The 14,222-nt window shown below is 39.3% G+C and overlaps 1 protein-coding gene across 1 annotated transcript in view; it reads left to right on the top strand.

The window, feature by feature from the left end:
* The window catches only part of TAMM41 (TAM41 mitochondrial translocator assembly and maintenance homolog), a 115,884-nt gene that overhangs the window by 60,466 nt on the left and 41,196 nt on the right, over positions 1-14,222 (top strand). The window contains exon 2 of the mRNA XM_053377669.1: positions 2,175-2,372. The gene's annotated coding sequence lies outside the window, so the exon portion shown is untranslated. The remainder of the gene's footprint in view (positions 1-2,174; positions 2,373-14,222) is intronic.

The raw sequence follows: 14,222 nt of genomic DNA, 5'->3' as shown, positions 1-14,222 counted from the left end.
GTCCAGTGTGCATAGGATTGCAAGCAAGTAAAGAAAAATCACAGTCAATGTAATTCCAAAGTAAGAAATCCACAAATTTAAGATTTTCTAGGTTATCATCAAACCCACCTGGAAAATGAGCTTTGCTTATATGAAAGTGTTAATATAGGTGCATACGAAGCTGCATTATATTGAGCCAGGCCACTGACCCATCTGGTTCAGTGCTTCCTGTGCTGATTGGCACTGGATCTTTGGCAGGGTCGTTCTCCATAGCCCTACCTGGAGATGCCAAGTGATTAAATCTGGGACCTCCTGCATGCAAAGCAGAGCTACTGAGCCTTTCCTCAAGGCTTCACAATTTGCAACAACTTTCAGGATTAATATGGGTCACTCCTCTCTATACCTTAACATGGCAGAAAGTGAAAAACCCTCCCAAGTAATCATTCAAGCCAGTCAGCATATATTTGGCTCCCTGGATGGGATGGTGTTGGCTTGGATTACTCTATTCTTTGCATCTCCCACCCTTTTCTAGTAAATTGGGAGGCCATGACAGAGAGCAGGTAGCAGGTTATACATCATCTTCCATTTTCTCAGAAACTCCATTTAATTGTCATTCCTATTTCTTTGCAAATGTTTTCCCGTTCACATATTTCCCTTTGAAGCTTCAGATGCTCATTCAGAATTTAAAATCTTCAGGCGCTTAGTTACAGTAATCATTATTTCTCCTGAACAGCAGCTCTGTCATTAACTTTATAGCTTATGAAACTGAATTTCTGAGAAGAAATATTTGTGGTCTTGTTGTTGGCATCAGTCCGTCTCAAGAGACAATGGAGTGTTACTCCAGGGGTGAAGTCAAACCACTGTGTTAGCAGCACCGAAGTGACTTCCCTGGAGTGTAAGCCTGGGCAGTGTGTATGAAGGTCCTTGGCTGCCCTGACAACAAGACCGCCCCCTCTCCACCTCACTGATGTGGTCCAAAGGAAAGCAGAGCAAGACATTTGACACCAGCTTGGCTGCAGGAATTGCTGGAAGAAGGTGTACAAGGCGCCATCCTACCGTCTAAGGGACTTCACTCTGGATTTGTTTTGGGCTTACTGCATAGCCTTTTCTTTCTCCCAAGATATCCTGCAAGGCAGCTGAGGTTTAGGATCAGAGTTTTCCTTCTCCTAGACAGGCTACCTTCCCAGGTTGATGTGTTCCATCTGCCCCTCACAGTCTACAGCATGTGCAGAAACCACCTTCTTGTCCGTCAGACCCACTATTGGTTTCATCTGCTTAATCTGCCAGATCCTGTCTTCACATGCAGGGGTGAATTCCTAATTCACTCAGGGTTTGAGACCTGCTGGCTGGTTTAGCTGGTTTAGCTAGTCAGTCAAAACTGTTCCTGGGATGTGGCTGCTGTAGCATGCTGACGCTTCTAGGAGCCACAGATGAGAGCTGAGTGCAGCTGAGATAAAAGCTGGACAAACTACCCTAGAAGGAACACTGTGTCACCCACCAAAAGTACTACTCTCCATTTGTAGTCTAAGCTTATGAAATATATACAGAAATATTGCACATCCACTTTACTTACTTACTTTGTGCATTGAACAGTGCTAATAAATCCCCGATAATGTCACTTTTATATAAAAATATACTTGTGATTGTATATCTTTTATCTCATTCTGTTTACTGGAAAGTCCCTAAATGATTCTAAATGTCTATTTTCCCTATTTACTTTGCCCTGGAGCATTCTCCGGCTGCGGTGCTCTAAAGAAAATATCCAAAGTAAAACTGATTACTCTGGGAATGCATTGTGAAAACCACTTTTTAGTGCAGCAGACATCAAGTAGGAACATTTAAATGCCCATTGAGTATCAACCGAACAAGGCACATAAAGATCAAAACAGGAAAGTGTGCACATGGCACACTAAAATGATTTATGACTATACATTTTCATTACATGGGCACAAAAGCATTGTGAACCATGGAGATCAGGAAACATCAAACACCCTCTAGGCATAAGCATATTCACATCAAATTAAATCAGGTTTTCCTCCCTGCTGCAATAATAATCATCCTATTTTCTTGAATCAATTTTTATTGAAGCAATATTCGACATATAATCTATAATTATATATTACGCCTAAACTCTGAAATGTTATTAAAATCCCAGGTTTCCAGTGCAAGAAATCAAATTGTTTTGTTTTTTCCAGGCTTCTTGCCTAGTGGCAATGCGGCTGCTGCCTTGCTTTGAAATATTGATATCAGCACAGGTTTGCTGGCTTTAAATATTGAAGAGAGCTATTAAGGCCACGGAAGAACAAGTGCAAGACCTAATCAGTGGGAAGAAGTTCTGAAGAGCTGCCAGCAGCTAGAACCAAGAGGGGAAACCTCTTCATCACTTTGATGAAGTAAGTAGGAGTAGTCATGTTCAAGAACTACAAAAGCAGGGCTATGACATCCTAGTATATATTTTACCCTGCCACCTGGCTGATACATGCTGGATTATAAGCAAAACACATCAAACCAACCCCAGGCATGTTGGTTAAGATGCAATGCTACAATCAGGAGCTGAAAAAATATGAAAAATTTGGATTGCTTTTGTACAATGTTTCAGCATATTTGTGCCCTCTCTCTTTCTCTTTGCAATACAGTGTATACAAGTATCTTTGCAATACAGTGGTACCTTGGTTTAAGAACAGCTTAGTTTATGAACAACTTGGATTAAGAACGCTGCAAACCCAGAAGTAGGTGTGTTTTGGTTTGTGAACTTTGCCTTGGAAGCAGAACATGTTTCGTTTCCTATTGAGTGTGTTCCATTTGTAAATTGAGTCCCCCCTGCTATGGGAAAGCACACCTTGGTTTAAGAACACTTTGATTTAAGAACGGACTTCCGGAACGGATTAAGTTCATAAACCAAGGTACTACTGTACTCGCTTCTGCATCTCTCTCCACCACCCCCTTTCCCCTTTTAATATGTGTAACTAATTCGTATACTCCAACTGCTGCTATTTATCAACTATTATTTGGTATCTACCCCTGGTCAAAGTCAGTTCTGTGTTTTGTTCTTTAGCAAACTGTGAAGGATATTCTTATAAGCATAAGAATTATTGTTTTTCTTTCTTACTATTGGGTTGTTATTGGGAGGTTTTAATTTTTATTATGTACCGTATTTTGTGATTTTATATTGTAACTGCCCTGGGACCTGCAGATATAGAACGGTATACAAATAAATAAAATATAATAATAATAATAATAATAATAATAATAATAATAATAATAATAATGCTTGTACACATATCTTCTAATTTCAGCCTCCTTCCCTGGGTCTCTAAAAAGTACATTTTTGATCAAGTGTGTGTGTATATGCTTCTTGACTCTGGTGCACATACGGGGGCAGTAGATTTCCTATCCCTACCCTAACTTCTTATCAGGGGTTAATGTCACTGCAAGGCCAAGGGAAGAGGCCTTATTACCACCACCATGTACATACTGACTATAATGCTACAACTTTTCAGTCACAACTAATCGTATCTTGTAAGAACTTCCACAAAATTGTCAACAGTAGACCCCAAAGGTTTCTGTTCCAAAGTGAGTTCCCAAAGATAATTTTTTTAAATAAATATTTTTATTAGATTTTCCATTAAAAAAACATTTTTACAAAATTATACATCCATTTTTAACTTAAACCCTTTTTTCCAGAACTTCCCTCAGCTTGTCTGATAATTTTCCGTTTATTTTTTATCCTCTTCTCACATTTCCCAATATTATATTGCACTCAAATACTCTTAATCACATCATATTTTTTAAACAATATTTCTAACAGTAATTTCACAGAGCTTCTTGAAAGCCAACGAACGTAATTTGCTCATCACATAAATTTTTGATATACTCTGTAAATTTCTTCCAGTCCTTGGAGAATCTCTGGTCACGTTGGTTCCTAATTCTCCCCATCAATCTGTCCATTTCTGCGTATTCCATCAGTTTCATCCTCCATTCTTCTTTCGTGGGCATCTCTTCCTGTTTCTATTTCTGTGCCAGCAAAATTCTGGCTGCTGTTACTGCATACAAAACTAATTTCACATCTTTTTTACTAATTTCATTATCCAGTATTCCCAACAAGAGAGCTTCTGGTTTTTTAACAAAAGTATATTTCAGCATTTTCTTTAACTCATTATAGATCATCCTCCAGAAGCTTTTTACCTTCTTACATTCCCACCACATATGGTAAAATGTTCCTTCTGTCTCCTTACACTTCCAACATTTATTACACACTTTATACATTTTACCCAGTTTTACTGGTGTTATATACCATCTATATAACATCTTCATAACATTTGTTCCCAAAGATAAATTGTCGGTGTCTATGTAAATCAGGTTGCAGAGAAGAGTTCTTCTTTTCATTGTTGCATCCCATAATACATGATCTATTGTTTTTCTTAATCAGACTTTAAAAGGTAGAGTCAACACTTTCGACATTGAATAAATTGCTCTGCAGAGGATAGCCCCCTGTCAAAATCCTAAACACACCAAATTGCTTTATCTGTCCCTGCTGAAGATCCCAAAGTCTTGCACAGTTGGACAAAGGGATCTGTTCCCTCACCATCTTCACTATTCACTTAGAAGCTTCCGCTTAACTCAACACATTTACTTTCAGCATGGATCAAGGCAATGCAACCCTACAAAACTGGACCCCAAAACACATCAGTTGTAGTTCTGAATTAAAGACCCCTATCTCATTTACCAAATAAGGCTTACATCCCACACCTCTACTCTTCCCTATCTTTTTCTCAGCATGTTTGAGTGTGTGATCCTGTGTATTCATTTGGGAGTAAGCGGTGCTGGATCCAATGGAACTTGTAACAAATATACATTTAGGATTGTACTGCATATTGCAGTTTTTCTATAAATATAATCCTCGTGAGATTAAAATCTTCAGTTACACAACCTGCTTAAACTCTTTCTTTTCTTTTTTTAAAGAACACTCTTTATGATCCATTTAGTGCTGTAACAGCTTCTAGCTTCTGATGCTTTGGGCTGCTGGATATGGTTTTTATTGTAATGCTGCTGTTTTGCTTTGCTTTTATGTATTTTTATTGCTTTTTGTTGCTTTATTGTATATTGTTTTTACTGTTGTATTTTTTAATTTCCTTGCAAGGTGCCTTCGGGGTTCTTCCAGACCAAAAGTATAAAATATAAATACAGTAAGTAGGTAAATAACAAGAGTAAGCAAATAAATGCGTCAGACGTCAGACGACAAGCTATTAAAGAGTGCTCAAATGCTCCATACAAAAATAGAAAAGTTACTTTTGCAATGCATAACAAGCAGGAGGGGACTAGGGTAGTAATATCTCAGGGGACTGCTGCAGGAGACTGTGCTGGAACCACCAACGGATAAACTTTTCCACCTTCCTTGACCCACCCGACTGCCTGGCATCCTTATCAGGAGGAGCTGCCAAATTATTTTCTCTTTTCCCCGCTGGCATCTTTGTGGGAGCTGCCTTTTGCCATTCTGGCAGGAATATTACTGCATTTGGCTAGAAAAAGATTTTTTTAAAAAAAACAACAACCTGTCTTAAGCTTTGGTTTGCTTGAATTTTTTTTGAGCTTGATTTTTTTCTTTTGTACTTGAATTTTGTATCTGTATGTTATTTTTTGTGAGCTGCTTTGGAGGCCAAAAGATTAAATATAAATAAACAGGAGCAATCACTATAAGAGGTAAATTCCTTTTGCTCTTTATCTGTTTTAGAGACATTTATTCTTTGAAGAAGTAGGATGGGGTTTTTTTTTAAAGCATTTTGAGTATGTCCTTAAATACAAAATTAGATATAACACTACAGTGGTACCTGGGGTTAAGTACTTAATTCGTTCCGGAGGTCCGTTCTTAACCTGAAACTGTTCTTAACCTTTAGCTAATGGGGCCTCCTGCTGCTGCCGTGCCACCGGAGCACAATTTCTGTTCTCATCCTGAAGCAAAGTTCTTAACCCAAGGGTTAGTGGAGTCTGTAACCTGAAGCATATGTAACCTGAACCGTATGTAACCCCAGGTACCACTGTATTAGCAAAAAATATTTTATGGTTTGTCTTTATGGTAGATCTTTTCTGTCAGAAGCAATTCTAATTGTCAAAATGCATGGAACATGGGAAAGAGAAACAACATGAACATTTCTAGTTGTTGAAATGATGTTGGAATTGAACCATGGTTTTTTTCCAAAATAAAGAAATAAGCACATGGGGCAGCCAAGCTGAGTTGCCAGTATATGCTTGAGCACCATGCCCCGTAAAAATTAATAATTGTCCAAGGGTTATATATTTTAAAGATCCATTCTCAAGTCCATGACTCAAATTTGCATACTCACACATACATACAGCACTGGACAAATTTAGGTGATGATTTGCGAAGTCTTGGGGTGTGATTAACCACAAGTTTTCTTCTCCTGTTGCTGCAGCCATTCCCATCTCCCCATAAATCCAGGAAGTTAATTGGACTCTTGAAAAGCTCTGAGGAATGACGGTGTGCCAGCTTCCTGGGCCATTTCCCCATTCCAGAGGGAAGTCAGCCAGAAATTCAACAGAACCATTAGCCATGATAATCCCCATAGAGCCATCAGGAATCCATCCTAATAGGCCCCAAATGAGCAACTCTTTGCTTCTAGATTGTCCCAAGAGGACATGATAACGCAACACGTAGAAGAACTTCAGTGACCTTTTGTTCCAAGCCTTAGAGATGACAATGCTGTGATGTTTTGTGATAGCTAAACTAACTCTCTGCTTAAGTCTTAGAATACTACACTTGCTCTTTATGTACTACAGGTTTCTCTTTTTTTAAAAAAAGCTAAGTCCACCCCCCCACCCCCGTTGCCTTGGATTAATAGTTTCAATTTAGATCTACTTACTGTAGACATTTCCTGAAATTTTAAGAGTTGCTATAGGAACAGAAGTATCACTTAAACAGCCAAGTTGAGTAAACTGTTAAAAAAAACCCCAACCAGAATAGCATTATTGAACAGATAGCTATGCTTCAATCTCACTCTGAGGATAGTGCGTTTAAGACCGATAGGCCCATATAGCGTTTGACAGCTCTGTGGCTAAGTCTGCTCAGGCATCTCTCCACTGCCTGAAGGAAGGGAAAACAGAACCAGCATATGAATAGCACTTCTATATATAAAATTCAGTTGGGAAAAGAAGTGCAGATGGATGAAAGGGGACCTTTTGAAATCAATAAAGCCACAACTGCAAACACACTGATGCAAATCTTTTAAGGGATCCAAATTAAGGCAGCAGTAGCCCTTTCTGAAATATAGTATTGACATTTTCAAAATGGATGGAGCTCTCTTGAAGATTGGGGTTGCATATAAACAGCCACCTTTTTTCTGTAGTACAAAAGAAGAATCTGAATGTTTCCGTTTACAGTGAGCTTCGTGGTTCAGTTTTGCATCCAAAATGGTGTGCTGGTGGAAGTTCAGTTTTATATTTGCAGAACCTTTTAGAAACATCAATTTAAGCAAGAAAGTACAGTTCAGCTGCCGCGCCTGTTTTGTATTCTGCTCTACATCCAAGTTTTATCACAAGCATTTTGGATTGCAGACTGCCTCACTTTCCTCCAGCTTCTCTTATTCCTCCAGCCCAGAGGAAAAACCTCAACATAATTACATGCTACAAAGCTAGAAAATCATTTATGCTGGAGGATTTATTTTTTAAATGAAAGACTCACCCTAAATACATAAATTAGACATTACCTGACAACTGAGCTTTGTTCTTCAGCACATAGAGAGTGCTGTGGTAAATTTCCATTTGTTATTGCCCAGATTGTTGCTTGAATTTGCTTTCTAATAACTTGGCTATTGTTAGTTCTTTATTTTCAGGAAACTAGTAAACAATTAAGAAGCCCCCCCCTCTAAATCTATAAGCACAATCCACATACTGGAGGTTTAGATATGATTCTGGGTGCAATCCTGTTCACATTTACACAGGAGCAAGTCCTGTTGTGCATTCTGGGACTTCCTCTGAAGTTCTGACTAAAACAGGTTTGGACTGTGCTGTCAAAATATTAAGCTTTTATGGGAGAAGGAAATCATGGTGAACAGCACCAGACCTTATATTGGCTTTTAATATGTGCTCTCTAATTACAATAACAGGCTTGGGGGGGGGGGTTGTTTGTTTTGTAATGACCACAACTCTGTCACAGTATTTTGTGCCCAATATTTTTTTCAACACAAAAGCAACAGAATGATTTATTTCCAGAAATTGATAAAAAAACAACAACCCAGAACATCCCACAATGCCTGCAGCAATGTTTGTTCCCTTCATGATTTACCTCTATCATTACAAGGATGAGGTAAAGTCATAGAACAATGATAGAGGTAAATCATGAAGGGAACAAACATTGCTGCAGGCATTGTGGGATGTTCTGGGTTGTTGTTTTTTTATCAATTTCTGGAAATAAATCATTCTGTTGCTTTTGTGTTGAAAAAAATATTGGGCACAAAATACTGTGACAGAGTTGTGGTCATTACAAAACAAACAACCCCCCCCCCCCCCAAGCCTGTTATTGTAATTAGAGAGCACATATTAAAAGCCAATATAAGGTCTGGTGCTGTTCACCATGATTTCCTTCTCCCATAAAAGCTTAATTGGCATCATTTGGGAGCAGGACAAAAGTCTCTACTGTGTGTTTTCATAATGTAACTATTTATTTGTCCTCTTTGTAATAGCTGACAGCTTCTTTTTTTTTTTTAGTATTCTCAAATTAAATGTTCAAATCTTATTTAGACTGTTGCAGGGGGGAAGTTAATTAGGAGTGAACAAATCAAAGTGAAGCTTTTTTATCTCTCAACAAAGCAGGGACATAATACAGCAAGCATTTAGACTCTAAAATTTAAGAAACTAAGGCAGTGACACAGGCAGCAGAAGCCAGAATTGCTGAAGGAACACACTCTAATTTTTTGGCCCCACCACTGTCTCTGCTCAAACAGGTTTTGTGGGGTTTTAAAGCATGATGAAATCCTAAGAACTCTGATCAGAGGAATGATGGTGGGATAAATCAATGAATATATGCACCATGAGCAACAATGGCTTGTCACATCGCTTTCAGTTGTAAACAGAGCTATAATCTGCCTTACAAACATCTTGTCTAAGTAAATCACATTTTATTTTTACAATACCCTTTATTGCTAGGCCTCACTGCCTTCAGACAGAGAGGAAAGCATGGCTTTTAAACTAGACACAGACATTATATAACGATGGAAATGTATAAATAAACCTATGTTTGTTTATTTACAGGAATAAGTCCCATTTGAATCAATGGGAGTTACGTTTGAGTAAACATGAATAACATTGTGCTATGGATTTGTAAAACCCCGGTTATGCCAGAGAAAGAATAACGATTGCATGACCTGCTTGTCAGAAATAGTTAATGCAAAATAAACATGGGTCTTGGATATGTATTCCTATCCAAGCTTTCAACTGTATGTGCAATGTCAAGGGCAAAAAACACAGGACTTAGCAGCTGTTTAAAAGAAACACTGCCTAGCATTGGTTAAGCTTGCCTAGGCCATGGGCAGTGTCAAAGATGACTGGAAGGGAGTCTATGTAAGGTGGAACTGGAGCTAATTCAATTGGTCTGAATCCTTTTCCAACTTATTCTATGGCGAGTGACATATTCCTTCTATAAAATAGTGAAAAGGAAACTGAAGACCTTTTGTATTTCATTCTGATGTGACATCTTAATGCAACTGAGAACAGATGCTTCTGAAAAGGAATCAAATGTGCACAGTGTAGTCCAGGCTTCTTCACACTGTTCTGCCAAAGTGCTGCAACAGTGACTTGGAGAAACTTCCTCCAGGGAAATTAAGGAATAGATTGTTCTCATCCTCAGTCACTTGTTCTACTGAGATTCCAGAGGTGCAGTAGAACAGAAATAGGGAGGAGTGCAGATCTGGGAGCAGAAGTGGTGAAGCCATCTGCCACTGATAGAGCAACTAACTGATGGACTTTCCTTACTCTGGAAAGTGAATGAGGTGATAATGGTGCTTTTAATTTTTGCTATTTGTTGTGAAATATTTGCATCTTTGTACTCTAAGGGCAGATTCACACCATGCATTTAAATGGCTTTCCCCAAAGTATCATGGGAAGGTTACACAAATAGATTGTTAAAATCAGCTATATACTCTCTAAGCAGCCAAAATTACAACAGGAGGAGCTTTGGTCTCAAAGGAAGGTGGTACCTAGTAGCTGGACTGGGTTGTGGGAGAATTTGGCTTGAGTGGAGGTTTATTGAATTTGGCCTGAAGTATATGCCTCTTAGAAGACAAGACCTTAGAAACTGCTGTCAAGCATGTCTAAGATCTTAATATGAATATAAGTATTCCCATCTTAATGTATAAAATATTCCTTTAATAAACAACCTTAGTTAATAGTTCATTATGCTTGCTGTCAGTGCCCATCTAGTGCCTAACTATCATACCAAGCTACTAGGAAGTTTCTAGAACATTGTCAGGAAATGGGCGGCTGCAGTAAAAAGGGTCACATGAAGAAACTCTTGAGTTACTCTGGCTGGGAATTCTAGGTATAGAAATTAATGAAGTTCAAAGATCTAGACGTGTTTCTAAGAACTGGGGCTGAGAAACCATTTCCCTATATCACCTTAGTCTATGATTATATTTTCTTATTGAATATTCAAGGCAGGGATGAAACTAGGCTTTATTTCACCCAGGTCAAAGACCCAGTTTGGCACACATCCCATGCACTTTTGCGTTTGTGTGTGTGTGCGTCTGTGTGTGTGTGTGTGCGCACACACACACACACGCTGGGAGCCTCAATGGCGCCCCTCTGGAGGCTTCACCTGGGGCAAAAAAAAACCTGGCTAATCCCCCCCCCATAGCAATGGACAAGGGGAACACCAACAGTCCAATCATTACTAGCAGATGGAAGACCTGGGGGAGAACTTTCAAAAAGCACACCAACTTTTTCTAAATGTTTGCTGAGAAAACTCATAAACAGTGATTGAACTCATTATTTCTGAAGCAAGCTAAGGAGAATTCATTGGCCGCTGATATAATCCCACTCTGGCTGAGATCTAGTAATCTAGAGTTCACAAGTGGCCTATTACTCCTAACTAGCACAAACTTGAGATAATCTGTTTTTCACACTAATTGTGGTAATGAATTGACAGTAAAACCATTTATAGCCCCTGGCAAAAGCCATAAGCCAGTCACCACGGTGCTAGTTTATTTTATTTTCCTTTCTGTCACAAAGCATAAAATAAGTTTTACCAGGAAATAAAAGATCTTGGATACCCATAAGAACAACAAAAAGGGGTGGGGGTGGGGGGAACCAGCCGCATGACCTCAGCTTCATCTAATGGAATTTTATTGTGAGGCTTGTTAAACTTTTCCAAGCAGAAATACTGACAAAACAAAAGCTTCTACAGCCACCTACACAAATCTCTTTGCTTTTGAAAAAGAACACTTCTTCAGTCATCTTTGCTCAAGAAAAAAAGAAAAAGAAATTATTCTTACAAGTTCTCAAGCCAAACATCCCCCACCACACTGTTTTCTACGTGACTGGGAGTTCCATGCTTAAACAAATGGATCTGTTGCCATCACTGTTTAGTTTTGCTCTCAGACTCAGAAGTAGAATTGACAACAAGTTTGATGAATGTATCAAGATTCACGGTTCATCAAAGCACTCTTATTGTGGATGGAAGTAGTTTTATATTTGCTGGTGAGAGTCTGCTCTGGTATAAAACTGGACCCCTCTCAGGTGAGAGTAGTATTATTAGACAGTCCAGTGCAGGGGTGAGTGAGCTTTTTCAGCAGGAGTCAGGTCCACTGTCCCTCAGACCTTGTGGGGGGCTAGACTACATTTTTTGAGGGTGAAATGAACGAATTCCTATGCCCCACAAATAACCCAGAGATGCATTTTAAATAAAAGCACACATTCTACTCATGTAAAAACACACTGATTCCCAGACCGTCTGCGGGCCAGATTTAGAAGGTGATTGGGCCGGATCAGGCCCCCAGGCCTTAGTTTGCCTACCCATGGTCTAGTGGGTGTGAGACATGAGCCCAATAGTGCTTCAGAGACTGGGATAGTATTGTATACATGTAGGCACTCACTGAACCTATTTCTGAGTTAATGTTGGTAGGACTGCACTGGAAATTATTTAGCCATTTGGGAATGTGAGGTTGTATAATCATATTTGTACTCCGATGTCATGTTTACTGGATTTATCTTCCTCATTCTTTACAAGATGATGGAAACTACTGGCCCTGTAACCTGAGCTGCATTTGGAATTAACGGAGTTTTAAATCATGGGCAAAGCAGAGTGAAAAAGATAAGCAGAATGAGAAGTCAGTCTTGCTGAAGCCACAGGTACTGTAATTGCTCACACAAATCTCTCATTGACATAGCCTCTCCAACTTCTAGTTAGTTCATAAATTGTTTATAATTGTAGCAAGGTCAGAAGAACCTCTCTTACCAGTGACTTGACTCTACAGATGTCTGGTAATGGAGTCCCTGTATTAATGGATGTTTCGCTGAAATGATGGACAAAATGTCTTGAAGGGTTAGAACTCCTATGCTTATTTTTCAAATACACAACTGGGAAAGAACTCCAAACTTAATCTCAGGAAAGTGAGATGATGCACTGTTAACACTGCTGAGCATTATCAGCCCAAATAAGTAAGCCAGCTAAATCAGAGCTCTTGGATTTGAGGCAGTGAGCTGTCCCATGTGCTCCTGTACCTGCATGTTTCGGTATTTTTCTGTGGAATTCTAGCCCTGCTGCCTCTTCCTTTTCAATTTAAGCATAATTATTGTTGCTGAAAGACATGAGTTAGAATCATAAGCTTTGGAATGGTGGTAGACAATAATATTGTTAACATTGCGGCAGGTAGTCCTCAAGCTGTATGGTCTTGTGACATTGTTGTTGTTGTTGTTTAGTCATTTGGCTGTGTCCGACTCTTTGTGACCCCATGGACCAGAGCACGCCAGGCACTCCTGTCTTCCACTGCCTCCCGCAGTTTGGTCAAACTCATGCTGGTAGCTTCGAGAACACTATCCAACCATCTCGTCCTCTGTCGTCCCCTTCTCCTTGTGCCCTCCATCTTTCCCAACATCAGGGTCTTTTCCAGGGAGTCTTCTCTTCTCATGAGGTGGCCAAAGTATTAGAGCCTCAGCTTCACGATCTGTCCTTCCAGTGAGAACTTAGGGCTGATTTCCTTAAGAATGGAGAGGTTTGATCTTCTTGCAGTCCATGGGACTCTCAAGAGTCTCCTCCAGCACCATAATTCAAAAGCATCAATTATTAGGCGATCAGCCTTCTTTATGGTCCAGCTTTCACTTCCATACATCACTATAGGGAAAACCATAGCTTTAACTATACGGACCTTTGTTGGCAAAGCGATGTCTCTGCTTTTTAAGATGCTGTCTTGTGATGTTACATTACTGCTTTTGTGCTGCAAATCAGACTTAACTTTCCAGTGGGTTTATTGCTATTCTAAATAGTTTATTGCTATTCTAAACAAGGGCTTCTACTTGCCCTGTGCATCCCCCCCAATGTGTCCTGGAGGGTTGGAGAATGCCCAGAACAAATTGTGGGAGAGAAGTACATGGAGAAAGGAGTGCAGAAGCAGAACTCTCATTGCACAGGTAGAAGTCATTGCACAAACAGAATGACTTCACCGGATACAGCCCTAGTAGTCTAAGATGTCATTCCCCCCTCCTACAAAATTTGCTTTACAATCTTCGTATTTATTTTCCTTGTCCTAGATCCAAAGCACTGTGTGTCCCTGTGCCCAAGAGTGGTATGAAATTAAAGCAGCATGACAGATCTCTTTTGAAACTGAGGGAGTTTCATAACCAGTTTTGTAATATAGCATGGGGGTCTGTTATTCAAAGACCAAGATAGAATTAACTGAGCATTCTCTGGTCACTGGCAGGACACTGCCTAACACCATTCTTTAGATCTTATTCCTTTAAATAGTCTAAATTTTCTGTAAAACTGTCATCCATTTTCTATAAATCAATTAGCCCTAAATTACTGAACAATTTGTAACCCAATCCTAAACTATGTGAAACTCAGAATATGATCCTAGCAGTAACAGGAAGAAACTAACCCAATCTGAGTTTTCCATAAAACAGGGGTCTAATAGAAGGAGATTCAGCTTTAATTCCTCCTTTGGTTCCTAAGATGCAGCCAATTAACCCAGTGAATAGTAAACAAATCAAAGTTTGAAATGAGTTTAGAGGCTGTTGTA

The sequence above is a fragment of the Podarcis raffonei genome, chromosome 2 (genome assembly GCF_027172205.1).
Source record: "Podarcis raffonei isolate rPodRaf1 chromosome 2, rPodRaf1.pri, whole genome shotgun sequence".
Lineage (NCBI taxonomy): Eukaryota > Metazoa > Chordata > Lepidosauria > Squamata > Lacertidae > Podarcis > Podarcis raffonei.
The sequence above is the reverse complement of the archived record's forward strand: the minus strand, read 5'-3'. Positions and strand labels throughout refer to the sequence as shown.